Source organism: Lissotriton helveticus, chromosome 8, assembly GCF_964261635.1.
Source record: "Lissotriton helveticus chromosome 8, aLisHel1.1, whole genome shotgun sequence".
Classification (NCBI taxonomy): domain Eukaryota; kingdom Metazoa; phylum Chordata; class Amphibia; order Caudata; family Salamandridae; genus Lissotriton; species Lissotriton helveticus.
Window position 1 is genome coordinate 1,539,650,559 of NC_136069.1, and position 25,561 is coordinate 1,539,676,119.

Sequence of the window (25,561 nt, forward strand, 5' to 3'; positions counted from 1 at the left end):
TCAGTTTCAACTGCAAATGAATTTGCCCAATTCTGTCTTCAAGCTTGTATAATATTCTTCTAGCACTAGTGGTGTTTTATGTGTTTTTTGGGGGGTGCCTAAAAAATCCCTTTTATTGAAGAAATGGCTTACATTCAGTCTTGTGATATTTTTGGTTTCCAATAAGTAGATTTTTAATTTTATGTAACCTCATTTTCTAATGATCCATTCAAGAGATGTTTCCACTATGAAATGAAGAGCAAGGGGAAAGAGCACAAATGATAGAGCCAGTGAGTGAGATGGGGTGTTGAGGAAGGAGAGAATGAAACAAAGACAGAGTGAGTGAACGGCAGGTAGGCATAGAAGAGGAGACTAGAAGTGAAGGTGACTTGCTTTTCCCTGCTCTTGACCTCCCACCCATCTCAAACCAATCACAAACATACCTTCTATGCAACGTTGGTATGCAGAACTTCACTCCTCAGCCAGTGAGGGTGAGTCCCAAGCCAGGGGCTAGAGAGCAAAAGAATGGATGTGCTCAGACGTTCCTTGCTAGGGACAGTTGATCTGAAACAAGGCCTGCTCTCTTGTTTCCAACAAGGATCTAGAAATTCTGCATGAATCTGCAAGGCACATTGACAGCATAAATTTGCATAAACTGCCCCATCTTCTGCCTTCCTACTTCCTCAGCAGTAGTTTTTTGTGTATAAAGAGAGAGGTCGCAGGCAAGATAATTTTGTGAGTAGGATACAGAACCCTAAATAGCTGGTGAGAGGTATAAGTTATTCTAAAAGCATAAAAACAGTACACCTGTGAAATGAAATGCTTTCATATGTGATCTTCTGTGTTTATTGTCCTGTGCAAAAAGTTGCACCTTGTGTTTGAAGGTTGAAATTATTTCAAGCTTGCATGGACGCAGAAATTTCTGAGTGACTTTTATACATTTCTTAGGACTCTTCACTGTCAGGATGGCCGAGTGGTTTAAGGCGCTGTGTCTAGGCTGCAGTCTCCTCTGGAGGCGTGGGTTCGAATCCCACTTCTGAAATGACTTTTGGAGATATAATCTTCTTCATCAGGATAACATCTGATGGAAGTTGCATCTGTTCGTCTTCACCTGGGACGTTATTCCGTCCTCGTCTAGTCAAGAGAGCTTGGGTTTCTCATATATTTCTGTTGTACAAAGTCTTGCTGATAAAGTGCAATCCTTACCAAATGAGCTTAGGACCCATGTAAGAGCTCATCTAGAAGAGTCATGCTCTTGTATTCCCTGGCCAGACAGGCCATGCAAATTTGGAAGAATGCCAAGCACCTGGTAGACAGCTGTACTCCAGCACACTTACAGCAATGTCCTCAGGGCTGTGATCAGGGGCTGCTTAGATTTGCGTATTCAACCCTATGTTGTGACATTGAGCTCCCTTGTTGAATTTGCTTTAGTCAGCGAAGATGTGGCTGTTGACTCAATTTCAAAGCAGCTTTGGGCCGTTCAAGTGGCTGGTGAATAGCACTTTCTCTTTGTACGCTTTAAAGGTCTAAAGAGTTCTTCATAGGTACTGCTCTGTATGGATTGTTCAAAGATCTGTTGGAAATGCTTATAATGGGATAAATAAATTGAGGGCATGCCTTTTCGGTACCAAACTTGCATGGCTGTCTGGCTTGTGGAAGGTGCTGCAAATGCAAGTCAGGATGGCCGAGTGGTCTAAGGCGCTGCGTTAAGGTTGCAGTCTCTTCTGGAGGTGTGGGTTCAAATCCCACTTCTGACAAACCTGTGTTTAATCTTCTTTTTTCTTGAGGGAGAAAATCAGATCATTTCCCTCACATGGGCTTATATGGTTGTCTTTTTGGAAAAGTGCAGTGAGTTTTTTTCTTGCTATAGCCACTCATGGCCTAAGATGTGTGTTTTTTTTGTTCACACTATCTTTCTCACTATGTAGATGAACAAGCAACATGTGGGCAGGATTGCCGAGTGGTCTAAGGCGCTGCATTAAGGCCGCAGTCTCTCCTGGAGGCGTGGGTTCGAATCCCACTTCTGACAAAACTTTAAGTCCATTTTGTCTCTGCGTTCCTTCAGAATCTCAGCTAAAAATTGGCAGTGCATATAATATCTGAATAAGTACCAAACTTCAGTTTCAACTGCAAATGAATTTGCCCAATTCTGTCTTCAAGCTCGTATAATATTCTTCTAGCACTAGTGGTGTTTTATGTGTTTTTTGGAGGGTGCCTAAAAAATCCCTTTCATTGAAGAAATCGCTTACATTCAGTCTTGTGATATTTTTGGTTTCCAATAAGTAGATTTTTAATTTTATGTAACCTTATTTTCTAAAGATCCATTCAAGAGATGTTTCCACTATGAAATGAAGAGCAAGGGGAAAGAGCACAAATGATAGAGCCAGTGAGTGAGATGGGGTGTTGAGGAAGGAGAGAATGAAACAAAGACAGAGTGAGTGAACGGCAGGTAGGCATAGAAGAGGAGACTAGAAGTGAAGGTGACTTGCTTTTCCCTGCTCTTGACCTCCCACCCATCTCAAACCAATCACAAACATACATTCTATGTAACGTTGGTATGCAGAACTTCACTCCTCAGCCAGTGAGGGTGAGTCCCAAGCCAGGGGCTAGAGAGCAAAAGAATGGATGTGCTCAGACGTTCCTTGCTAGGGACAGTTGATCTGAAACAAGGCCTGCTCTCTTGTTTCCAGCAAGGATCTAGAAATTCTGCATGAATCTGCAAGGCACATTGACAGCATAAATTTCCATAAACTGCCCCACCTTCTGCCTTCCTACTTCCTGAGCAGTAGTTGTTTGTGTATAAAGAGAGAGGTCGCAGGCAAGGTAATTTTGTGAGTAGGATACAGAACCCTAAATAGCTGGTGAGAGGTATAAGTTATTCTAAAAGCATAAAAACAGTACACCTGTGAAATTAAATGCTTTCATATGTGATCTTCTGTGTTTATTGTCCTGTGCAAAAAGTTGCACCTTGTGTTTGAAGGTTGAAATTATTTCAAGCTTGCATGGACGCAGAAATTTCTGAGTGACTTTTATACATTTCTTAGGACTCTTCACTGTCAGGATGGCCGAGTGGTCTAAGGCGCTGTGTTTAGGCCGCAGTCTCCTCTGGAGGCGTGGGTTCGAATCCCACTTCTGACATGACTTTTGGAGATATAATCTTCTTCATCAGGATAACATCTGATGGAAGTTGCATCTGTTCGTCTTCACCTGGGACGTTATTCCGTCCTCGTCTAGTCAAGAGAGCTTGGGTTTCTCATATATTTCTGTTGTACAAAGTCTTGCTGATAAAGTGTAATCCTTACCAAATGAGCTTAGGACCCATGTAAGAGCTCATCTAGAAGAGTCATGCTCTTGTATTCCCTGGCCAGACAGGCCATGCAAATTTGGAAGAATGCCAAGCACCTGGTAGACAGCTGTACTCCAGCACACTTACAGCAATGTCCTCAGGGCTGTGATCAGGGGCTGCTTAGATTTGCGTATTCCACCCTATGTTGTGACATTGAGCTCCCTTGTTGAATTTGCTTTAGTCAGCCAAGATGTGGCTGTTGACTCAATTTCAAAGCAGCTTTGGGCCGTTCAAGTGGCTGGTGAATAGCACTTTCTCTTTGTACGCTTTAAAGGTCTAAAGAGTTCTTCATAGGTACTGCTCTGTATGGATTGTTCAAAGATCTGTTGGAAATGCTTATAACGGGATAAATAAATTGAGGGCATGCCTTTTCGGTACCAAACTTGCATGGCTGTCTGGCTTGTGGAAGGTGCTACAAATGCAAGTCAGGATGGCCGAGTGGTCTAAGGCGCTGCGTTCAGGTCGCAGTCTCCTCTGGAGGCGTGGGTTCAAATCCCACTTCTGACAAACCTGTGTTTAATCTTCTTTTTTCTTGAGGGAGAAAATCAGATCATTTCCCTCACATGAGCTTATATGATTGTCTTTTTGGGAAAGTTTAGTGAGTTTTTTTCTTGCTATAGCCACTCATGGCCTAAGATGTGTGTTTTTTTTGTTCACACTATCTTTCTCACTATGTAGATGAACAAGCAACATGTGGTCAGGATGGCCGAGTGGTCTAAGGCGCTGCGTTAAGGCCGCAGTCTCTCCTGGAGGCGTGGGTTCGAATCCCACTTCTGACAAAACTTTAAGTCCATTTTGCCTCTGCGTTCCTTCAGAATCTCAGCTAAAAATTGGCAGTGCATATAATATCTGAATAAGTACCAAATTCAGTTTCAACTGCAAATGAATTTGCCCAATTCTGTCTTCAAGCTCGTATAATATTGTTCTAGCACTAGTGGTGTTTTATGTGTTTTTTGGGGGGTGCCTAAAAAATCCCTTTTATTGAAGAAATGGCTTACATTCAGTCTTGTGATATTTTTGGTTTCCAATAAGTAGATTTTTAATTTTATGTAACCTCATTTTCTAATGATCCATTCAAGAGATGTTTCCACTATGAAATGAAGAGCAAGGGGAAAGAGCACAAATGATAGAGCCAGTGAGTGAGATGGGGCGTTGAGGAAGGAGAGAATGAAACAAAGACAGAGTGAGTGAACGGCAGGTAGGCATAGAAGAGGAGACTAGAAGTGAAGGTGACTTGCTTTTCCCTGCTCTTGACCTCCCACCCATCTCAAACCAATCACAAACATACCTTCTATGCAACGTTGGTATGCAGAACTTCACTCCTCAGCCAGTGAGGGTGAGTCCCAAGCCAGGGGCTAGAGAGCAAAAGAATGGATGTGCTCAGACGTTCCTTGCTAGGGACAGTTGATCTGAAACAAGGCCTGCTCTCTTGTTTCCAACAAGGATCTAGAAATTCTGCATGAATCTGCAAGGCACATTGACAGCATAAATTTGCATAAACTGCCCCACCTTCTGCCTTCCTACTTCCTGAGCAGTAGTTGTTTGTGTATAAAGAGAGAGGTCGCAGGCAAGATAATTTTGTGAGTAGGATACAGAACCCTAAATAGCTGGTGAGAGGTATAAGTTATTCTAAAAGCATAAAAACAGTACACCTGTGAAATGAAATGCTTTCATATGTGATCTTCTGTGTTTATTGTCCTGTGCAAAAAGTTGCACCTTGTGTTTGAAGGTTGAAATTATTTCAAGCTTGCATGGACGCAGAAATTTCTGAGTGACTTTTATACATTTCTTAGGACACTTCGCTGTCAGGATGGCCGAGTGGTCTAAGGCGCTGTGTCTAGGCTGCAGTCTCCTCTGGAGGCGTGGGTTCGAATCCCACTTCTGAAATGACTTTTGGAGATATAATCTTCTTCATCAGGATAACATCTGATGTAAGTTGCATCTGTTCGTCTTCACCTGGGACGTTATTACGTCCTCGTCTAGTCAAGAGAGCTTGGGTTTCTCATATATTTCTGTTGTACAAAGTCTTGCTGATAAAGTGCAATCATTACCAAATGAGCTTAGGACCCATGTAAGAGCTCATCTAGAAGAGTCATGCTCTTTTATTCCCTGGCCAGACAGGCCATGCAAATTTGGAAGAATGCCAAGCACCTGATAGACAGCTGTACTCCAGCACACTTACAGCAATGTCCTCAGGGCTGTGATCAGCACAGCAGCAGCGAGAGCACTTCTTGCTATTCCCAAACATCAATCTGTTTCTGCGGCCATACGTCAACTGCACTGGCTCAGAGTCAGGAGCCGAATAAAATTCAAGGCCCTCTGCATTGCGTATAAAGCTATTCACAATTCAGGCCCTCAATTTCTGATAAATGCCTTCAGGATCTACACTCCCACGAGGTCTCTCCGTTCGGCTTCCAACTACCTTCTTCCTCTTCCTCGCACCAGAACAGTTGCCTGGGGAGACAGACGTTTTTTGGTAGCCACGGCGAGACTGTGGAATACTCTCCCTCTTACCATTAAGACCAGTCCTACCCTTTGTATTTTTCGAAAACAGCTGAAAACATGGCTCTTTGATCAATAGTACCATTCTTCATTCACTGTCACTGTATAAATCCTCTGCGCCGAGACACCTCCGGGTATTTGTTGCGCATTACAAATCCAATAAACATAAACATAAACATAAACATCAGGGGCTGCTTAGATTTGCGTATTCCACCCTATGTTGTGACATTGAGCTCCCTTGTTGAATTTGCTTTAGTCAGCCAAGATGTGGCTGTTGACTCAATTTCAAAGCAGCTTTGGGCCGTTCAAGTGGCTGGTGAATAGCACTTTCTCTTTGTACGCTTTAAAGGTCTAAAGAGTTCTTCATAGGTACTGCTCTGTATGGATTGTTCAAAGATCTGTTGGAAATGCTTATAACGGGATAAATAAATTGAGGGCATGCCTTTTCGGTACCAAACTTGCATGGCTGTCTGGCTTGTGGAAGGTGATGCAAATGCAAGTCAGGATGGCCGAGTGGTCTAAGGCACTGCGTTCAGGTCGCAGTCTCTTCTGGAGGCGTGGGTTCAAATCCCACTTCTGACAAACATGTGTTTAATCTTCCTTTTTCTTGAGGGAGAAAATCAGATCATTTCCCTCACATGGGCTTATATGGTTGTCTTTTTGGAAAAGTGCAGTGAGTTTTTTTCTTGCTATAGCCACTCATGGCCTAAGATGTGTGTTTTTTTTGTTCACACTATCTTTCTCACTATGTAGATTAACAAGCAACATGTGGTCAGGATGGCCGAGTGGTCTAAGGCGCTGCGTTAAGGCCGCAGTCTCTCCTGGAGGCGTTGGTTCGAATCCCACTTCGGACAAAACTTTAAGACCATTTTGTCTCTGCGTTCCTTCAAAATCTCAGCTAAAAATTGGCAGTGCATATAATATCTGAATAAGTACCAAACTTCAGTTTCAACTGCAAATGAATTTGCCCAATTCTGTCTTCAAGCTCGTATAATATTCTTCTAGCACTAGTGGTGTTTTATGTGTTTTTTGGGGGGTGCCTAAAAAATCCCTTTTATTGAAGAAATGGCTTACATTCAGTCTTGTGATATTTTTGGTTTCCAATAAGTAGATTTTTAATTTTATGTAACCTCATTTTCTAATGATCCATTCAAGAGATGTTTCCACTATGAAATGAAGAGCAAGGGGAAAGAGCACAAATGATAGAGCCAGTGAGTGAGATGGGGTGTTGAGGAAGGAGAGAATGAAACAAAGACAGAGTGAGTGAACGGCAGGTAGGCATAGAAGAGGAGAGGAGACTAGAAGTGAAGGTGACTTGCTTTTCCCTGCTCTTGACCTCCCACCCATCTCAAACCAATCACAAACATACCTTCTATGCAACGTTGGTATGCAGAACTTCACTCCTCAGCCAGTGAGGGTGAGTCCCAAGCCAGGGGCTAGAGAGCAAAAGAATGGATGTGCTCAGACGTTCCTTGCTAGGGACAGTTGATCTGAAACAAGGCCTGCTCTCTTGTTTCCAACAAGGATCTAGAAATTCTGCATGAATCTGCAAGGCACATTGACAGCATAAATTTGCATAAACTGCCCCACCTTCTGCCTTCCTACTTCCTGAGCAGTAGTTGTTTGTGTATAAAGAGAGAGGTCGCAGGCAAGATAATTTTGTGAGTAGGATACAGAACCCTAAATAGCTGGTGAGAGGTATAAGTTATTCTAAAAGCATAAAAACAGTACACCTGTGAAATGAAATGCTTTCATATGTGATCTTCTGTGTTTATTGTCCTGTGCAAAAAGTTGCACCTTGTGTTTGAAGGTTGAAATTATTTCAAGCTTGCATGGACGCAGAAATTTCTGAGTGACTTTTATACATTTCTTAGGACTCTTCACTGTCAGGATGGCCGAGTGGTCTAAGGCGCTGTGTCTAGGCTGCAGTCTCCTCTGGAGGCGTGGGTTCGAATCCCACTTCTGAAATGACTTTTGGAGATATAATCTTCTTCATCAGGATAACATCTGATGGAAGTTGCATCTGTTCGTCTTCACCTGGGACGTTATTCCGTCCTCGTCTAGTCAAGAGAGCTTGGGTTTCTCATATATTTCTGTTGTACAAAGTCTTGCTGATAAAGTGCAATCCTTACCAAATGAGCTTAGGACCCATGTAAGAGCTAATCTAGAAGAGTCATGCTCTTGTATTCCCTGGCCAGACAGGCCATGCAAATTTGGAAGAATGCCAAGCACCTGGTAGACAGCTGTACTCCAGCACACTTACAGCAATGTCCTCAGGGCTGTGATCAGGGGCTGCTTAGATTTGCGTATTCCACCCTATGTTGTGACATTGAGCTCCCTTGTTGAATTTGCTTTAGTCAGCCAAGATGTGGCTGTTGACTCAATTTCAAAGCAGCTTTGGGCCGTTCAAGTGGCTGGTGAATAGCACTTTCTCTTTGTACGCTTTAAAGGTCTATAGGTACTGCTCTGTATGGATTGTTCAAAGATCTGTTGGAAATGCTTATAATGGGATAAATAAATTGAGGGCATGCCTTTTCGGTACCAAACTTGCATGGCTGCCTGGCTTGTGGAAGGTGCTACAAATGCAAGTCAGGATGGCCGAGTGGTCTAAGGTGCTGCATTCAGGTCGCAGTCTCTTCTGGAGGCGTGGGTTCAAATCCCACTTCTGACAAACCTGTGTTTAATCTTCTTTTTTCTTGAGGGAGAAAATCAGATCATTTCCCTCACATGGGCTTATATGGTTGTATTTTTGGAAAAGTGCAGTGAGTTTTTTTCTTGCTATAGCCACTTATGGCCAAAGATGTGTGTTTTTTTTGTTCACACTATCTTTCTCACTATGTAGATAGACAAGCAACCTGTGGTCAGGATGGCCGAGTGGTCTAAGGCGCTGCCTTAAGGCTGCAGTCTCTCCTGGAGGCGTGGGTTCGAATCCCACTTCTGACAAAACTTTAAGTCCATTTTGTCTCTGCGTTCCTTCAGAATCTCAGCTAAAAATTGGCAATGCATATAATATCTGAATAAGTACCAAACTTCAGTTTCAACTGCAAATGAATTTGCCCAATTCTGTCTTCAAGCTCTTATAATATTCTTCTAGCACTAGTGGTGTTTTATGTGTTTTTTGGGGGGTGCCTAAAACATCCCTTTTATTGAAGAAATGGCTTACATTCAGTCTTGTGATATTTTTGGTTTCCAATAAGTAGATTTTTAATTTTATGTAACCTCATTTTCTAATGATCCATTCAAGAGATGTTTCCACTATGAAATGAAGAGCAAGGGGAAAGAGCACAAATGATAGAGCGAGTGAGTGAGATGGGGTGTTGAGGAAGGAGAGAATGAAACAAAGACAGAGTGAGTGAACGGCAGGTAGGCATAGAAGAGGAGACTAGAAGTGAAAGTGACTTGCTTTTCCCTGCTCTTGACCTCCCACCCATCTCAAACCAATCACAAACATACCTTCTATGCAACGTTGGTATGCAGAACTTCACTCCTCAGCCAGTGAGGGTGAGTCCCAAGCCAGGGGCTAGAGAGCAAAAGAATGGATGTGCTCAGTCGTTCCTTGCTAGGGACAGTTGATCTGAAACAAGGCCTGCTCTCTTGTTTCCAGCAAGGATCTAGAAATTCTGCATGAATGTGCAAGGAACATTGACAGCATAAATTTGCATAAACTGCCCCACCTTCTGCCTTCCTACTTCCTGAGCAGTAGTTGTTTGTGTATAGAGAGAAAGGTCGCAGGCAAGGTAATTTTGTGAGTAGGATACAGAACCCTAAATAGCTGGTGAGAGGTATAAGTTATTCTAAAAGCATAAAAACAGTACACCTGTGAAATGAAATGCTTTCATATGTGATCTTCTGTGTTTATTGTCCTGTGCAAAAAGTTGCACCTTGTGTTTGAAGGTTGAAATTATTTCAAGCTTGCATGGACGCAGAAATTTCTGAGTGACTTTCATACATTTCTTAGGACTCTTCACTGTCAGGATGGCCGAGTGGTCTAAGGCGCTGTGTTTAGGCACCAGTCTCCTCTGGAGCGTGGGTTCGAATCCCACTTCTGAAATGACTTTTGGAGATATAATCTTCTTCATCAGGATAACATCTGATGGAAGTTGCTTCTGTTCGTCTTCACCTGGGATGTTATTCTGTCCTCGTCTAGTCAAGAGAGCTTGGGTTTCTCATATATTTCTGTTGTACAAAGTCTTGCTGATAAAGTGCAATCCTTACCAAATGAGCTTATGACCCATGTAAGAGCTCATCTAGAAGAGTCATTCTCTTGTATTCCCTGGCCAGACAGGCCATACAAATTTGGAAGAATGCCAAGCACCTGGTAGACAGCTGGACTCCAGCACACTTACAGCAATTTCCTCAGGGCAGTGATCAGGGGCTGCTGAGATTTGCGAATTCCACCCTATGTTGTGACATTGAGATCCCTTGTTGAATTTGCTTTAGTCAGCCAAGATGTGGCTATTGACTCAATTTCAAAGCAGCTTTGGGCCGTTCAAGTGGCTGGTGAATAGCACTTTCTCTTTGTACTCATTAAAGGTCTAAGGAGTTCTTCATAGGTACTGCTCTGTATGGATTGTTCAAAGATCTGTTGGAAATTCTTATAATGGGATAAATAAATTGAGGGCATGCCTTTTCGGTACCCCACTTGCATGGCTGTCTGGCTTGTGGAAGGTGCTGCAAACGCAAGTCAGGATGGCCGAGTGGTCTAAGGCGCTGCGTTCAGGTCGCAGTCTCTTCTGGAGGCGTGGGTTCAAATCCCACTTCTGACAAACCTGTGTTTAATCTTCTTTTTTCTTGAGGGAGAAAATCAGATCATTTCCCTCACATGGGCTTATATGGTTGTCTTTTTGGAAAAGTGCAGTGAGTTTTTTTCTTGCTATAGCCACTCATGGCCTAAGATGTGTGTTTTTTTTGTTCACACTATCTTTCTCACTATGTAGATGAACAAGCAACATGTGGTCAGGATGGCCGAGTGGTCTAAGGCACTGCGTTAAGTCCGCAGTCTCTCCTGGAGGCGTGGGTTCGAATCCCACTTATGACAAAACTTTAAGTCCATTTTGTCTCTGCGTTCCTTCAGAATCTCAGCTAAAAATTGGCAGTGCATATAATATCTGAATAAGTACCAAACTTCAGTTTCAACTGCAAATGAATTTGCCCAATTCTGTCTTCAAGCTCGTATAATATTCTTCTAGCACTAGTGGTGTTTTATGTGTTTTTTGGGGGGTGCCTAAAAAATCCATTTTATTGAAGAAATAGCTTACATTCAGTCTTGTGATATTTTTGGTTTCCAATAAGTAGATTTTTAATTTTATGTAACCTCATTTTCTAATGATCCATTCAAGAGATGTTTCCACTATGAAATGAAGAGCAAGGGGAAAGAGCACAAATGATAGAGCCAGTGAGTGAGATGGGGTGTTGAGGAAGGAGAGAATGAAACAAAGACAGAGTGAGTGAACAACAGGTAGGCATAGAAGAGAAGACTAGAAGTGAAGGTGACTTGCTTTTCCCTGCTCTTGACCTCCCACCCATCTCAAACCAATCACAAACATACCTTCTATGTAACGTTGGTATGCAGAACTTCACTCCTCAGCCAGTGAGGGTGAGTCCAAAGCCAGGGGCTAGAGAGCAAAAGAATGGATGTGCTCAGACGTTCCTTGCTAGGGACAGTTGATCTGAAACAAGGCCTGCTCTCTTGTTTCCAGCAAGGATCTAGAAATTCGCAATGAATCTGCAAGGCACATTGACAGCATAAATTTGCATAAACTGCCCCACCTTCTGCCTTCCTACTTCCTGAGCAGTAGTTGTTTGTGTATAAAGAGAGAGGTCGCAGGCAAGGTAATTTTGTGAGTAGGATACAGAACCCTAAATAGCTGGTGAGAGGTATAAGTTATTCTAAAAGCATAAAAACAGTACACCTGTGAAATGAAATGCTTTCATATGTGATCTTCTGTGTTTATTGTCTTGTGCAAAAAGTTGCACCTTGTGTTTGAAGGTTGAAATTATTTCAAGCTTGCATGGATGCAGAAATTTCTGAGTGACTTTTATACATTTCTTACGACTCTTCGCTGTCAGGATGGCCGAGTGGTCTAAGGCGCTGTGTTTAGGCCGCAGTCTCCTCTGGAGACGTGGGTTCGAATCCCACTTCTGACATGACTTTTGGAGATATAATCTTCTTCATCAGGATAACATCTGATGGAAGTTGCATCTGTTCGTCTTCACCTGGGATGTTATTCCGTCCTCGTCTAGTCAAGAGAGCTTTGTTTTCTCATATATTTCTGTTGTACAAAGTCTTGCTGATAAAGTGCAATCCTTACCAAATGAGCTTAGGACCCATGTAAGAGCTCATCTAGAAGAGTCATGCTCTTGTATTCCCTGGCCAGACAGGCCATGCAAATTTGGAAGAATGCCAAGCACCTGGTAGACAGCTGTACTCCAGCACACTTACAGCAATGTCCACAGGGCTGTGATCAGGGGTTGCTTAGATTTGCGTATTCCACCCTATGTTGTGACATTGAGCTCCCTTGTTGAATTTGCTTTAGTCAGCCAAGATGTGGCTGTTGACTCAATTTCAAAGCAGCTTTGGGCCGTTCAAGTGGCTGGTGAATAGCACTTTCTCTTTGTACGCTTTAAAGGTCTAAAGAGTTCTTCATAGGTACTGCTCTGTATGGATTGTTCAAAGATCTGTTGGAAATGCTTATAACGGGATAAATAAATTGAGGGCATGCCTTTTCGGTACCAAACTTGCATGGCTGTCTGGTTTGTGGAAGGTGCTGCAAATGCAAGTCAGGATGGCCGAGTGGTCTAAGGCACTGCGTTCAGGTCGCAGTCTCTTCTGGAGGCGTGGGATCAAATCCCACTTCTGACAAACCTGTGTTTAATCTTCTTTTTTCTTGAGGGAGAAAATCAGATCATTTCCCTCACATGGGCTTATATGGTTGTCTTTTTGGAAAAGTGCAGTGAGTTTTTTTCTTGCTATAGCCACTCATGGCCTAAGATGTGTGTTTTTTTGTTCACACTATCTTTCTCACTATGTAGATTAACAAGCAACATGTGGTCAGGATGGCCGAGTGGTCTAAGGCGCTGCGTTAAGGCTGAGTCTCTCCTGGAGGCGTGGGTTCGAATCCCACTTCTGACAAAACTTTAAGTCCATTTTGTCTCTGCGTTCCTTCAGAATCTCAGCTAAAAATTGGCAGTGCATATAATATCTGAATAAGTACCAAACTTCAGTTTCAACTGCAAATGAATTTGCCCAATTCTGTCTTCAAGCTTGTATAATATTCTTCTAGCACTAGTGGTGTTTTATGTGTTTTTTGGGGGGTGCCTAAAAAATCCCTTTTATTGAAGAAATGGCTTACATTCAGTCTTGTGATATTTTTGGTTTCCAATAAGTAGATTTTTAATTTTATGTAACCTCATTTTCTAATGATCCATTCAAGAGATGTTTCCACTATGAAATGAAGAGCAAGGGGAAAGAGCACAAATGATAGAGCCAGTGAGTGAGATGGGGTGTTGAGGAAGGAGAGAATGAAACAAAGACAGAGTGAGTGAACGGCAGGTAGGCATAGAAGAGGAGACTAGAAGTGAAGGTGACTTGCTTTTCCCTGCTCTTGACCTCCCACCCATCTCAAACCAATCACAAACATACCTTCTATGCAACGTTGGTATGCAGAACTTCACTCCTCAGCCAGTGAGGGTGAGTCCCAAGCCAGGGGCTAGAGAGCAAAAGAATGGATGTGCTCAGACGTTCCTTGCTAGGGACAGTTGATCTGAAACAAGGCCTGCTCTCTTGTTTCCAACAAGGATCTAGAAATTCTGCATGAATCTGCAAGGCACATTGACAGCATAAATTTGCATAAACTGCCCCATCTTCTGCCTTCCTACTTCCTCAGCAGTAGTTTTTTGTGTATAAAGAGAGAGGTCGCAGGCAAGATAATTTTGTGAGTAGGATACAGAACCCTAAATAGCTGGTGAGAGGTATAAGTTATTCTAAAAGCATAAAAACAGTACACCTGTGAAATGAAATGCTTTCATATGTGATCTTCTGTGTTTATTGTCCTGTGCAAAAAGTTGCACCTTGTGTTTGAAGGTTGAAATTATTTCAAGCTTGCATGGACGCAGAAATTTCTGAGTGACTTTTATACATTTCTTAGGACTCTTCACTGTCAGGATGGCCGAGTGGTTTAAGGCGCTGTGTCTAGGCTGCAGTCTCCTCTGGAGGCGTGGGTTCGAATCCCACTTCTGAAATGACTTTTGGAGATATAATCTTCTTCATCAGGATAACATCTGATGGAAGTTGCATCTGTTCGTCTTCACCTGGGACGTTATTCCGTCCTCGTCTAGTCAAGAGAGCTTGGGTTTCTCATATATTTCTGTTGTACAAAGTCTTGCTGATAAAGTGCAATCATTACCAAATGAGCTTAGGACCCATGTAAGAGCTCATCTAGAAGAGTCATGCTCTTGTATTCCCTGGCCAGACAGGCCATGCAAATTTGGAAGAATGCCAAGCACCTGGTAGACAGCTGTACTCCAGCACACTTACAGCAATGTCCTCAGGGCTGTGATCAGGGGCTGCTTAGATTTGCGTATTCAACCCTATGTTGTGACATTGAGCTCCCTTGTTGAATTTGCTTTAGTCAGCGAAGATGTGGCTGTTGACTCAATTTCAAAGCAGCTTTGGGCCGTTCAAGTGGCTGGTGAATAGCACTTTCTCTTTGTACGCTTTAAAGGTCTAAAGAGTTCTTCATAGGTACTGCTCTGTATGGATTGTTGAAAGATCTGTTGGAAATGCTTATAATGGGATAAATAAATTGAGGGCATGCCTTTTCGGTACCAAACTTGCATGGCTGTCTGGCTTGTGGAAGGTGCTGCAAATGCAAGTCAGGATGGCCGAGTGGTCTAAGGCGCTGCGTTAAGGTTGCAGTCTCTTCTGGAGGTGTGGGTTCAAATCCCACTTCTGACAAACCTGTGTTTAATCTTCTTTTTTCTTGAGGGAGAAAATCAGATCATTTCCCTCACATGGGCTTATATGGTTGTCTTTTTGGAAAAGTGCAGTGAGTTTTTTTCTTGCTATAGCCACTCATGGCCTAAGATGTGTGTTTTTTTTGTTCACACTATCTTTCTCACTATGTAGATGAACAAGCAACATGTGGGCAGGATTGCCGAGTGGTCTAAGGCGCTGCATTAAGGCCGCAGTCTCTCCTGGAGGCGTGGGTTCGAATCCCACTTCTGACAAAACTTTAAGTCCATTTTGTCTCTGCGTTCCTTCAGAATCTCAGCTAAAAATTGGCAGTGCATATAATATCTGAATAAGTACCAAACTTCAGTTTCAACTGCAAATGAATTTGCCCAATTCTGTCTTCAAGCTCGTATAATATTCTTCTAGCACTAGTGGTGTTTTATGTGTTTTTTGGGGGGTGCCTAAAAAATCCCTTTTATTGAAGAAATCGCTTACATTCAGTCTTGTGATATTTTTGGTTTCCAATAAGTAGATTTTTAATTTTATGTAACCTTATTTTCTAAAGATCCATTCAAGAGATGTTTCCACTATGAAATGAAGAGCAAGGGGAAAGAGCACAAATGATAGAGCCAGTGAGTGAGATGGGGTGTTGAGGAAGGAGAGAATGAAACAAAGACAGAGTGAGTGAACGGCAGGTAGGCATAGAAGAGGAGACTAGAAGTGAAGGTGACTTGCTTTTCCCTGCTCTTGACCTCCCACCCATCTCAAACCAATCACAAACATACATTCTATGTAACGTTGGTATGCAGAACTTCACTCCTCAGCCAGTGAGGGTGAGTCCCAAGCCAGGGGCTAGAGAGCAAAAGAATGGATGTGCTCAGACGTTCCTTGCTAGGGACAGTTGATCTGAAACAAGGCCTGCTCTCTTGTTTCCAGCAAGGATCTAGAAATTCTGCATGAATCTGCAAGGCACATTGACAGCATAAATTTCCATAAACTGCCCCACCTTCTGCCTTCCTACTTCCTGAGCAGTAGTTGTTTGTGTATAAAGAGAGAGGTCGCAGGCAAGGTAATTTTGTGAGTAGGATACAGAACCCTAAATAGCTGGTGAGAGGTATAAGTTATTCTAAAAGCATAAAAACAGTACACCTGTGAAATTAAATGCTTTCATATGTGATCTTCTGTGTTTATTGTCCTGTGCAAAAAGTTGCACCTTGTGTTTGAAGGTTGAAATTATTTCAAGCTTGCATGGACGCAGAAATTTCTGAGTGACTTTTATACATTTCTTAGGACTCTTCACTGTCAGGATGGCCGAGTGGTCTAAGGCGCTGTGTTTAGGCCGCAGTCTCCTCTGGAGGCGTGGGTTCGAATCCCACTTCTGACATGACTTTTGGAGATATAATCTTCTTCATCAGGATAACATCTGATGGAAGTTGCATCTGTTCGTCTTCACCTGGGACGTTATTCCGTCCTCGTCTAGTCAAGAGAGCTTGGGTTTCTCATATATTTCTGTTGTACAAAGTCTTGCTGATAAAGTGTAATCCTTACCAAATGAGCTTAGGACCCATGTAAGAGCTCATCTAGAAGAGTCATGCTCTTGTATTCCCTGGCCAGACAGGCCATGCAAATTTGGAAGAATGCCAAGCACCTGGTAGACAGCTGTACTCCAGCACACTTACAGCAATGTCCTCAGGGCTGTGATCAGGGGCTGCTTAGATTTGCGTATTCCACCCTATGTTGTGACATTGAGCTCCCTTGTTGAATTTGCTTTAGTCAGCCAAGATGTGGCTGTTGACTCAATTTCAAAGCAGCTTTGGGCCGTTCAAGTGGCTGGTGAATAGCACTTTCTCTTTGTACGCTTTAAAGGTCTAAAGAGTTCTTCATAGGTACTGCTCTGTATGGATTGTTCAAAGATCTGTTGGAAATGCTTATAACGGGATAAATAAATTGAGGGCATGCCTTTTCGGTACCAAACTTGCATGGCTGTCTGGCTTGTGGAAGGTGCTACAAATGCAAGTCAGGATGGCCGAGTGGTCTAAGGCGCTGCGTTCAGGTCGCAGTCTCCTCTGGAGGCGTGGGTTCAAATCCCACTTCTGACAAACCTGTGTTTAATCTTCTTTTTTCTTGAGGGAGAAAATCAGATCATTTCCCTCACATGAGCTTATATGATTGTCTTTTTGGGAAAGTTTAGTGAGTTTTTTTCTTGCTATAGCCACTCATGGCCTAAGATGTGTGTTTTTTTTGTTCACACTATCTTTCTCACTATGTAGATGAACAAGCAACATGTGGTCAGGATGGCCGAGTGGTCTAAGGCGCTGCGTTAAGGCTGCAGTCTCTCCTGGAGGAGTGGGTTCGAATCCCACTTCTGACAAAACTTTAAGTCCATTTTGCCTCTGCGTTCCTTCAGAATCTCAGCTAAAAATTGGCAGTGCATATAATATCTGAATAAGTACCAAATTCAGTTTCAACTGCAAATGAATTTGCCCAATTCTGTCTTCAAGCTCGTATAATATTGTTCTAGCACTAGTGGTGTTTTATGTGTTTTTTGGGGGGTGCCTAAAAAATCCCTTTTATTGAAGAAATGGCTTACATTCAGTCTTGTGATATTTTTGGTTTCCAATAAGTAGATTTTTAATTTTATGTAACCTCATTTTCTAATGATCCATTCAAGAGATGTTTCCACTATGAAATGAAGAGCAAGGGGAAAGAGCACAAATGATAGAGCCAGTGAGTGAGATGGGGCGTTGAGGAAGGAGAGAATGAAACAAAGACAGAGTGAGTGAACGGCAGGTAGGCATAGAAGAGGAGACTAGAAGTGAAGGTGACTTGCTTTTCCCTGCTCTTGACCTCCCACCCATCTCAAACCAATCACAAACATACCTTCTATGCAACGTTGGTATGCAGAACTTCACTCCTCAGCCAGTGAGGGTGAGTCCCAAGCCAGGGGCTAGAGAGCAAAAGAATGGATGTGCTCAGACGTTCCTTGCTAGGGACAGTTGATCTGAAACAAGGCCTGCTCTCTTGTTTCCAACAAGGATCTAGAAATTCTGCATGAATCAACAAGGCACATTGACAGCATAAATTTGCATAAACTGCCCCACCTTCTGCCTTCCTACTTCCTGAGCAGTAGTTGTTTGTGTATAAAGAGAGAGGTCGCAGGCAAGATAATTTTGTGAGTAGGATACAGAACCCTAAATAGCTGGTGAGAGGTATAAGTTATTCTAAAAGCATAAAAACAGTACACCTGTGAAATGAAATGCTTTCATATGTGATCTTCTGTGTTTATTGTCCTGTGCAAAAAGTTGCACCTTGTGTTTGAAGGTTGAAATTATTTCAAGCTTGCATGGACGCAGAAATTTCTGAGTGACTTTTATACATTTCTTAGGACTCTTCACTGTCAGGATGGCCGAGTGGTCTAAGGCGCTGTGTCTAGGCTGCAGTCTCCTCTGGAGGCGTGGGTTCGAATCCCACTTCTGAAATGACTTTTGGAGATATAATCTTCTTCATCAGGATAACATCTGATGGAAGTTGCATCTGTTCGTCTTCACCTGGGACGTTATTACGTCCTCGTCTAGTCAAGAGAGCTTGGGTTTCTCATATATTTCTGTTGTACAAAGTCTTGCTGATAAAGTGCAATCATTACCAAATGAGCTTAGGACCCATGTAAGAGCTCATCTAGAAGAGTCATGCTCTTTTATTCCCTGGCCAGACAGGCCATGCAAATTTGGAAGAATGCCAAGCACCTGATAGACAGCTGTACTCCAGCACACTTACAGCAATGTCCTCAGGGCTGTGATCAGGGGCTGCTTAGATTTGCGTATTCCACCCTATGTTGTGACATTGAGCTCCCTTGTTGAATTTGCTTTAGTCAGCCAAGATGTGGCTGTTGACTCAATTTCAAAGCAGCTTTGGGCCGTTCAAGTGGCTGGTGAATAGCACTTTCTCTTTGTACGCTTTAAAGGTCTAAAGAGTTCTTCATAGGTACTGCTCTGTATGGATTGTTCAAAGATCTGTTGGAAATGCTTATAACGGGATAAATAAATTGAGGGCATGCCTTTTCGGTACCAAACTTGCATGGCTGTCTGGCTTGTGGAAGGTGATGCAAAAGCAAGTCAGGATGGCCGAGTGGTCTAAGGCACTGCGTTCAGGTCGCAGTCTCTTCTGGAGGCGTGGGTTCAAATCCCACTTCTGACAAACATGTGTTTAAGCTTCCTTTTTCTTGAGGGAGAAAATCAGATCATTTCCCTCACATGGGCTTATATGGTTGTCTTTTTGGAAAAGTGCAGTGAGTTTTTTTCTTGCTATAGCCACTCATGGCCTAAGATGTGTGTTTTTTTTGTTCACACTATCTTTCTCACTATGTAGATTAACAAGCAACATGTGGTCAGGATGGCCGAGTGGTCTAAGGCGCTGCATTAAGGCCGCAGTCTCTCCTGGAGGCGTTGGTTCGAATCCCACTTCGGACAAAACTTTAAGACCATTTTGTCTCTGCGTTCCTTCAAAATCTCAGCTAAAAATTGGCAGTGCATATAATATCTGAATAAGTACCAAACTTCAGTTTCAACTGCAAATGAATTTGCCCAATTCTGTCTTCAAGCTCGTATAATATTCTTCTAGCACTAGTGGTGTTTTATGTGTTTTTTGGGGGGTGCCTAAAAAATCCCTTTTATTGAAGAAATGGCTTACATTCAGTCTTGTGATATTTTTGGTTTCCAATAAGTAGATTTTTAATTTTATGTAACCTCATTTTCTAATGATCCATTCAAGAGATGTTTCCACTATGAAATGAAGAGCAAGGGGAAAGAGCACAAATGATAGAGCCAGTGAGTGAGATGGGGTGTTGAGGAAGGAGAGAATGAAACAAAGACAGAGTGAGTGAACGGCAGGTAGGCATAGAAGAGGAGAGGAGACTAGAAGTGAAGGTGACTTGCTTTTCCCTGCTCTTGACCTCCCACCCATCTCAAACCAATCACAAACATACCTTCTATGCAACGTTGGTATGCAGAACTTCACTCCTCAGCCAGTGAGGGTGAGTCCCAAGCCAGGGGCTAGAGAGCAAAAGAATGGATGTGCTCAGACGTTCCTTGCTAGGGACAGTTGATCTGAAACAAGGCCTGCTCTCTTGTTTCCAACAAGGATCTAGAAATTCTGCATGAATCTGCAAGGCACATTGACAGCATAAATTTGCATAAACTGCCCCACCTTCTGCCTTCCTACTTCCTGAGCAGTAGTTGTTTGTGTATAAAGAGAGAGGTCGCAGGCAAGATAATTTTGTGAGTAGGATACAGAACCCTAAATAGCTGGTGAGAGGTATAAGTTATTCTAAAAGCATAAAAACAGTACACCTGTGAAATGAAATGCTTTCATATGTGATCTTCTGTGTTTATTGTCCTGTGCAAAAAGTTGCACCTTGTGTTTGAAGGTTGAAATTATTTCAAGCTTGCATGGACGCAGAAATTTCTGAGTGACTTTTATACATTTCTTAGGACTCTTCACTGTCAGGATGGCCGAGTGGTCTAAGGCGCTGTGTCTAGGCTGCAGTCTCCTCTGGAGGCGTGGGTTCGAATCCCACTTCTGAAATGACTTTTGGAGATATAATCTTCTTCATCAGGATAACATCTGATGGAAGTTGCATCTGTTCGTCTTCACCTGGGACGTTATTCCGTCCTCGTCTAGTCAAGAGAGCTTGGGTTTCTCATATATTTATGTTGTACAAAGTCTTGCTGATAAAGTGCAATCATTACCAAATGAGCTTAGGACCCATGTAAGAGCTCATCTAGAAGAGTCATGCTCTTGTATTCCCTGGCCAGACAGGCAATGCAAATTTGGAAGAATGCCAAGCACCTGGTAGACAGCTGTACTCCAGCACACTTACTGCAATGTGTTCAGGGCTGTGATCAGGGGCTGCTTAGATTTGCGTATTCCACCCTATGTTGTGACATTGAGCTCCCTTGTTGAATTTGCTTTAGTCAGCGAAGATGTGGCTGTTGACTCAATTTCAAAGCAGCTTTGGGCCGTTCAAGTGGCTGGTGAATATCACTTTCTCTTTGTACGCTTTAAAGGTCTAAAGAGTTCTTCATAGGTACTGCTCTGTATGGATTGTTCAAAGATCTGTTGGAAATGCTTATAATGGGATAAATAAATTGAGGGCATGCCTTTTCGGTACCAAACTTGCATGGCTGTCTGGCTTGTGGAAGGTGATGCAAATGCAAGTTAGGATGGCCGAGTGGTCTAAGGCGCTGCGTTAAGGTTGCAGTCTCTTCTGGAGGTGTGGGTTCAAATCCCACTTCTGACAAACCTGTGTTTAATCTTCTTTTTTCTTGAGGGAGAAAATCAGATCATTTCCCTCACATGGGCTTATATGGTTGTCTTTTTGGAAAAGTGCAGTGAGTTTTTTTCTTGCTATAGCCACTTATGGCCTTAGATGTGTGTTTTTTTTGTTCACACTATCTTTCTCACTATGTAGAGGGACAAGCAACATGTGGTCAGGATGGCCAAGTGGTCTAAGGCGCTGCGTTAAGGCCGCAGTCTCTCCTGGAGGCGTGGGTTCGAATCCCACTTCTGACAAAACTTTAAGTCCATTTTGTCTCTGCGTTCCTTCAGAATCTCAGCTAAAAATTGGCAGTGCATATAATATCTGAATAAGTACCAAACGTCCGTTTCAACTGCAAATGAATTTGCCCAATTCTGTCTTCAAGCTCTTATAATATTCTTCTAGCACTAGTGGTGTTTTATGTGTTTTTTGGGGGGTGCCTAAAAAATCCCTTTTATTGAAGAAATGGCTTACATTCAGTCTTGTGATATTTTTGGTTTCCAATAAGTAGATTTTTAATTTTATGTAACCTCATTTTCTAATGATCCATTCAAGAGATGTTTCCACTATGAAATGAAGAGCAAGGGGAAAGAGCACAAATGATAGAGCGAGTGAGTGAGATGGGGTGTTGAGGAAGGAGAGAATGAAACAAAGACAGAGTGAGTGAACGGCAGGTAGGCATAGAAGAGGAGACTAGAAGTGAAAGTGACTTGCTTTTCCCTGCTCTTGACCTCCCACCCATCTCAAACCAATCACAAACATACCTTCTATGCAACGTTGGTATGCAGAACTTCACTCCTCAGCCAGTGAGGGTGAGACCCAAGCCAGGGGCTAGAGAGCAAAAGGATGGATGTGCTCAGACGTTCCTTGCTAGGGACAGTTGATCTGAAACAAGGCCTGCTCTCTTGTTTCCAGCAAGGATCTAGAAATTCTGCATGAATGTGCAAGGCACGTTGACAGCATAAATTTGCATAAACTGCCCCACCTTCTGCCTTCCTACTTCCTGAGCAGTAGTTGTTTGTGTATAGAGAGAAAGGTCGCAGGCAAGATAATTTTGTGAGTAGGATACAGAACCCTAAATAGCTGGTGAGAGGTATAAGTTATTCTAAAAGCATAAAAACAGTACACCTGTGAAATGAAATGCTTTCATATGTGATCTTCTGTGTTTATTGTCCTGTGCAAAAAGTTGCACCTTGTGTTTGAAGGTTGAAATTATTTCAAGCTTGCATGGACGCAGAAATTTCTGAGTGACTTTTATACATTTCTTAGGACTCTTCACTGTCAGGATGGCCGAGTGGTCTAAGGCGCTGTGTTTAGGCCGCAGTCTCCTATGGAGGTGTGGGTTCGAATCCCACTTCTGAAATGACTTTTGGAGATATAATCTTCTTCATCAGGATAACATCTGATGGAAGTTGCTTCTGTTCGTCTTCACCTGGGACGTTATTCTGTCCTCGTCTAGTCAAGAGAGCTTGGGTTTCTCCTATATTTCTGTTGTACAAAGTCTTGCTGATAAAGTGCAATCCTTACCAAATGAGCTTATGACCCATGTAAGAACTCATCTAGAAGAGTCATTCTCTTGTATTCCCTGGCCAGACAGGCCATACAAATTTGGAAGAATGCCAAGCACCTGGTAGACAGCTGGACTCCAACTTACAGCAATTTCCTCAGGGCAGTGATCAGGGGCTGCTTAGATTTGCGAATTCCACCCTATGTTGTGACATTGAGATCCCTTGTTGAATTTGCTTTAGTCAGCCAAGATGTGGCTATTGACTCAATTTCAAAGCAGCTTTGGGCCGTTCAAGTGGCTGGTGAATAGCACTTTCTCTTTGTACTCATTAAAGGTCTAAAGAGTTCTTCATAGGTACTGCTCTGTATGGATTGTTCAAAGATCTGTTGGAAATGCTTATAATGGGATAAATAAATTCAGGGCATGCCTTTTCGGTACCCCACTTGCATGGCTGTCTGGCTTGTGGAAGGTGCTGCAAATGCAAGTCAGGATGGCCGAGTGGTCTAAGGCGCTGCGTTCAGGTCGCAGTCTCTTCTGGAGGCGTGGGTTCAAATCCCACTTCTGACAAACCTGTGTTTAATCTTCTTTTTTCTTGAGGGAGAAAATCAGATCATTTCCCTCACATGGGCTTATATGGTTGTCTTTTTGGAAAAGTGCAGTGAGTTTTTTTCTTGCTATAGCCACTCATGGCCTAAGATGTGTGTTTTTTTTGTTCACACTATCTTTCTCACTATGTAGATGAACAAGCAACATGTGGGCAGGATTGCCGAGTGGTCTAAGGCGCTGCGTTAAGGCCGCAGTCTCTCCTGGAGGCGTGGGTTCGAATTCCACGTCTGACAAAACTTTAAGTCCATTTTGTCTCTGCGTTCCTTCAGAATCTCAGCTAAAAATTGGCAGTGCATATAATATCTGAATAAGTACCAAACTTCAGTTTCAACTGCAAATGAATTTGCCCAATTCTGTCTTCAAGCTCGTATAATATTCTTCTAGCACTAGTGGTGTTTTATGTGTTTTTTGGGGGGTGCCTAAAAAATCCCTTTTATTGAAGAAATGGCTTACATTCAGTCTTGTGATATTTTTGGTTTCCAATAAGTAGATTTTTAATTTTATGTAACCTCATTTTCTAATGATCCATTCAAGAGATGTTTCCACTATGAAATGAAGAGCAAGGGGAAAGAGCACAAATGATAGAGCCAGTGAGTGAGATGGGGTGTTGAGGAAGGAGAGAATAAAACAAAGACAGAGTGAGTGAACGGCAGGTAGGCATAGAAGAGGAGAGGAGACTAGAAGTGAAGGTGACTTGCTTTTCCCTGCTCTTGACCTCCCACCCATCTCAAACCAATCACAAACATACCTTCTATGCAACGTTGGTATGCAGAACTTCACTCCTCAGCCAGTGAGGGTGAGTCCCAAGCCAGGGGCTAGAGAGCAAAAGAATGGATGTGCTCAGACGTTCCTTGCTAGGGACAGTTGATCTGAAACAAGGCCTGCTCTCTTGTTTCCAACAAGGATCTAGAAATTCTGCATGAATCTGCAAGGCACATTGACAGCATAAATTTGCATAAACTGCCCCACCTTCTGCCTTCCTACTTCCTGAGCAGTAGTTGTTTGTGTATAAAGAGAGAGGTCGCAGGCAAGATAATTTTGTGAGTAGGATACAGAACCCTAAATAGCTGGTGAGAGGTATAAGTTATTCTAAAAGCATAAAAACAGTACACCTGTGAAATGAAATGCTTTCATATGTGATCTTCTGTGTTTATTGTCCTGTGCAAAAAGTTGCACCTTGTGTTTGAAGGTTGAAATTATTTCAAGCTTGCATGGACGCAGAAATTTCTGAGTGACTTTTATACATTTCTTAGGACTCTTCACTGTCAGGATGGCCGAGTGGTCTAAGGCGCTGTGTCTAGGCTGCAGTCTCCTCTGGAGGCGTGGGTTCGAATCCCACTTCTGAAATGACTTTTGGAGATATAATCTTCTTCATCAGGATAACATCTGATGGAAGTTGCATCTGTTCGTCTTCACCTGGGACGTTATTCCGTCCTCGTCTAGTCAAGAGAGCTTGGGTTTCTCATATATTTATGTTGTACAAAGTCTTGCTGATAAAGTGCAATCATTACCAAATGAGCTTAGGACCCATGTAAGAGCTCATCTAGAAGAGTCATGCTCTTGTATTCCCTGGCCAGACAGGCAATGCAAATTTGGAAGAATGCCAAGCACCTGGTAGACAGCTGTACTCCAGCACACTTACTGCAATGTGTTCAGGGCTGTGATCAGGGGCTGCTTAGATTTGCGTATTCCACCCTATGTTGTGACATTGAGCTCCCTTGTTGAATTTGCTTTAGTCAGCGAAGATGTGGCTGTTGACTCAATTTCAAAGCAGCTTTGGGCCGTTCAAGTGGCTGGTGAATATCACTTTCTCTTTGTACGCTTTAAAGGTCTAAAGAGTTCTTCATAGGTACTGCTCTGTATGGATTGTTCAAAGATCTGTTGGAAATGCTTATAATGGGATAAATAAATTGAGGGCATGCCTTTTCGGTACCAAACTTGCATGGCTGTCTGGCTTGTGGAAGGTGATGCAAATGCAAGTTAGGATGGCCGAGTGGTCTAAGGCGCTGCGTTAAGGTTGCAGTCTCTTCTGGAGGTGTGGGTTCAAATCCCACTTCTGACAAACCTGTGTTTAATCTTCTTTTTTCTTGAGGGAGAAAATCAGATCATTTCCCTCACATGGGCTTATATGGTTGTCTTTTTGGAAAAGTGCGGTGAGTTTTTTTCTTGCTATAGCCACTTATGGCCTTAGATGTGTGTTTTTTTGTTCACACTATCTTTCTCACTATGTAGAGGGACAAGCAACATGTGGTCAGGATGGCCAAGTGGTCTAAGGCGCTGCGTTAAGGCCGCAGTCTCTCCTGGAGGCGTGGGTTCGAATCCCACTTCTGACAAAACTTTAAGTCCATTTTGTCT

General features: G+C 42.8%; 20 non-coding genes across 20 annotated transcripts; all 20 read left to right on the forward strand.

Annotated features, from left to right (window-relative positions):
* Positions 1 to 1,653: 1,653 nt before the first annotated feature.
* TRNAL-AAG (transfer RNA leucine (anticodon AAG)) lies at positions 1,654 to 1,736 on the forward strand. The gene has a single exon. It is a non-coding gene; the product is annotated as a tRNA-Leu (tRNA).
* A 1,298-nt stretch (positions 1,737 to 3,034) lies between these two features.
* TRNAL-UAG (transfer RNA leucine (anticodon UAG)) lies at positions 3,035 to 3,117 on the forward strand. Its single transcript has one exon. It is a non-coding gene; the product is annotated as a tRNA-Leu (tRNA).
* Positions 3,118 to 3,749: 632 nt separating this feature from the next.
* On the forward strand, positions 3,750 to 3,832 carry TRNAL-CAG (transfer RNA leucine (anticodon CAG)). The gene has a single exon. It is a non-coding gene; the product is annotated as a tRNA-Leu (tRNA).
* A 189-nt stretch (positions 3,833 to 4,021) lies between these two features.
* Positions 4,022 to 4,104, forward strand: TRNAL-AAG (transfer RNA leucine (anticodon AAG)). Its single transcript has one exon. It is a non-coding gene; the product is annotated as a tRNA-Leu (tRNA).
* Positions 4,105 to 6,326: 2,222 nt separating this feature from the next.
* On the forward strand, positions 6,327 to 6,409 carry TRNAL-CAG (transfer RNA leucine (anticodon CAG)). Its single transcript has one exon. It is a non-coding gene; the product is annotated as a tRNA-Leu (tRNA).
* A 2,278-nt stretch (positions 6,410 to 8,687) lies between these two features.
* TRNAL-AAG (transfer RNA leucine (anticodon AAG)) lies at positions 8,688 to 8,770 on the forward strand. Its single transcript has one exon. It is a non-coding gene; the product is annotated as a tRNA-Leu (tRNA).
* Positions 8,771 to 10,510: 1,740 nt separating this feature from the next.
* On the forward strand, positions 10,511 to 10,593 carry TRNAL-CAG (transfer RNA leucine (anticodon CAG)). Its single transcript has one exon. It is a non-coding gene; the product is annotated as a tRNA-Leu (tRNA).
* Positions 10,594 to 11,891: 1,298 nt separating this feature from the next.
* Positions 11,892 to 11,974, forward strand: TRNAL-UAG (transfer RNA leucine (anticodon UAG)). Its single transcript has one exon. It is a non-coding gene; the product is annotated as a tRNA-Leu (tRNA).
* A 632-nt stretch (positions 11,975 to 12,606) lies between these two features.
* Positions 12,607 to 12,689, forward strand: TRNAL-CAG (transfer RNA leucine (anticodon CAG)). The gene has a single exon. It is a non-coding gene; the product is annotated as a tRNA-Leu (tRNA).
* Positions 12,690 to 14,700: 2,011 nt separating this feature from the next.
* On the forward strand, positions 14,701 to 14,783 carry TRNAL-AAG (transfer RNA leucine (anticodon AAG)). The gene has a single exon. It is a non-coding gene; the product is annotated as a tRNA-Leu (tRNA).
* Positions 14,784 to 16,081: 1,298 nt separating this feature from the next.
* Positions 16,082 to 16,164, forward strand: TRNAL-UAG (transfer RNA leucine (anticodon UAG)). Its single transcript has one exon. It is a non-coding gene; the product is annotated as a tRNA-Leu (tRNA).
* Positions 16,165 to 16,796: 632 nt separating this feature from the next.
* TRNAL-CAG (transfer RNA leucine (anticodon CAG)) lies at positions 16,797 to 16,879 on the forward strand. The gene has a single exon. It is a non-coding gene; the product is annotated as a tRNA-Leu (tRNA).
* A 189-nt stretch (positions 16,880 to 17,068) lies between these two features.
* TRNAL-AAG (transfer RNA leucine (anticodon AAG)) lies at positions 17,069 to 17,151 on the forward strand. The gene has a single exon. It is a non-coding gene; the product is annotated as a tRNA-Leu (tRNA).
* Positions 17,152 to 18,891: 1,740 nt separating this feature from the next.
* Positions 18,892 to 18,974, forward strand: TRNAL-CAG (transfer RNA leucine (anticodon CAG)). The gene has a single exon. It is a non-coding gene; the product is annotated as a tRNA-Leu (tRNA).
* A 2,018-nt stretch (positions 18,975 to 20,992) lies between these two features.
* Positions 20,993 to 21,075, forward strand: TRNAL-AAG (transfer RNA leucine (anticodon AAG)). Its single transcript has one exon. It is a non-coding gene; the product is annotated as a tRNA-Leu (tRNA).
* A 189-nt stretch (positions 21,076 to 21,264) lies between these two features.
* TRNAL-AAG (transfer RNA leucine (anticodon AAG)) lies at positions 21,265 to 21,347 on the forward strand. The gene has a single exon. It is a non-coding gene; the product is annotated as a tRNA-Leu (tRNA).
* A 1,026-nt stretch (positions 21,348 to 22,373) lies between these two features.
* On the forward strand, positions 22,374 to 22,456 carry TRNAL-UAG (transfer RNA leucine (anticodon UAG)). The gene has a single exon. It is a non-coding gene; the product is annotated as a tRNA-Leu (tRNA).
* A 628-nt stretch (positions 22,457 to 23,084) lies between these two features.
* On the forward strand, positions 23,085 to 23,167 carry TRNAL-CAG (transfer RNA leucine (anticodon CAG)). Its single transcript has one exon. It is a non-coding gene; the product is annotated as a tRNA-Leu (tRNA).
* Positions 23,168 to 25,185: 2,018 nt separating this feature from the next.
* Positions 25,186 to 25,268, forward strand: TRNAL-AAG (transfer RNA leucine (anticodon AAG)). Its single transcript has one exon. It is a non-coding gene; the product is annotated as a tRNA-Leu (tRNA).
* Positions 25,269 to 25,456: 188 nt separating this feature from the next.
* On the forward strand, positions 25,457 to 25,539 carry TRNAL-AAG (transfer RNA leucine (anticodon AAG)). The gene has a single exon. It is a non-coding gene; the product is annotated as a tRNA-Leu (tRNA).
* The last annotated feature ends 22 nt before the right edge of the window (positions 25,540 to 25,561 follow it).